Raw genomic sequence first — 736 nt, 5'->3', positions numbered from 1 at the left:
TGGCTTTCACCTTTTGTGTGACTATCATGAGATTGAAAATGCACCATTTGTTGTATTTTCAGAGGATGAATTTGGGCACGTTCTTGGATTCATCTCTCTCTCTCTCTCTCTCTCTCTCTTTGTGCGCGCGCGTGCACACACACACGCAGCTGTGCGCACGCACGGTTGCATGTGCTACATTCACCTTGTCTGAACATGCACTCTCTCTCTCTCTCTCTCTCTCTCTCTCTCTCTCCCCCATATAGAGTTTCTTTTTTAGGATGCAGCCATGTATTTGATGGTGTGCGTGCAAAAGAATTTCTAGATTCTCTCTCTCTCTCTCTCTCTCTCTCTCTCTCTCTCTCTGTCACGGTACCTCGCACACCACAGATTACTCACACCACTTATCATGACAAACATTTCGTTTGCAACCTCTCGCCTATATATTCATCTCGTCTTTACATATTTTACATATATTGATTTTATACCCTTACTAGAGGACCGTGTTGCTTTGATCTCCTGCTCACTGCATGAGGTTTTCCTTTACTCTTTTTCCCACACTACTTGCTTTACTTGTCCACTTCCAATTGGGATCGTCCCTTGTAATAAACACTTAATTTTGGACTGATATGTCTACTTTTGGACTATTCCTTAAAATCCTTCCCAAATGAAAAGTATACTTTATGAAACTGTCATTTGAGAATCAAAAGTTTACTTTTTGGCACTGTCATTTTTACATAATACATTTCAAAATCTC

Source organism: Dipteris shenzhenensis, chromosome 26 (genome assembly GCF_047967505.1).
Source record: "Dipteris shenzhenensis isolate YYH24624 ecotype China chromosome 26, Dip_SZ_1.0, whole genome shotgun sequence".
Classification (NCBI taxonomy): domain Eukaryota; kingdom Viridiplantae; phylum Streptophyta; class Polypodiopsida; order Gleicheniales; family Dipteridaceae; genus Dipteris; species Dipteris shenzhenensis.
The sequence above is the reverse complement of the archived record's forward strand: the minus strand, read 5'-3'. Positions refer to the sequence as shown.